Consider the following 749-nt stretch of genomic DNA (forward strand, 5'->3'; position numbering starts at 1 on the left):
ATTAACCCGTCACCTATGTCTTGTCTGTGTGTGTATGTGTGTGTGTTTGTGTTTGTGTGACAAGTTACATTCCTTAGAGAGCTCAGACATGAAAAAACAAGTGCATTAATAAAGAACATACAAAAGCTGTCACTGGATAAATTTCTCCATAATTTCTAGCATGAAAAATGGCCTTAACTGTGATGAGCACAGCTCAATTGGGGATCAGGAGATTTTATGAGCAAAGTTTCTAGTCAATGATATTGAGAATCAGTTAATGGGTCAGTTGCATCTGAATAATGTCCTTTACTTGATATCTCACTCACTGTACATTGACCTAACTTCTTTTATTCTTTTTCTCTTAGTTTTTTTATTTTATTTTGTTTTATTTTAATGAAATTTCTAATAAATATTTTCTTTATTTACATTTAAAATATTAAAGAAAACACATGGTGGGACTCATGGCTCTAGCTGCATATGTAGCAGAGAATGGCCTAGTCAGTCATCAATGAGAGGAGAGGCCCTTGATCCTGTGAAGGTTCTATGCCCCAGTATAGGAGAATGCCATGGTCAGGAAGCAGAAGTGGGTGGATTGGGGAGCAGGGGGAGAAGGAGGGGATATTTGATTTTCAGAGGGAAAACTAGCAAAGGGGATAACATTTGACCGAACTTCTATTTATCAAAAAAAAAAAAAAAAAAAAAAAGTGCTAAATTGAGTATCAAGTTCAAACCCAAGTTTCTTGTGTAATTTATCATCTCTGACATCCCTG

This window comes from Mus pahari, chromosome 1 (genome assembly GCF_900095145.1).
Source record: "Mus pahari chromosome 1, PAHARI_EIJ_v1.1, whole genome shotgun sequence".
Taxonomy (NCBI): domain Eukaryota; kingdom Metazoa; phylum Chordata; class Mammalia; order Rodentia; family Muridae; genus Mus; species Mus pahari.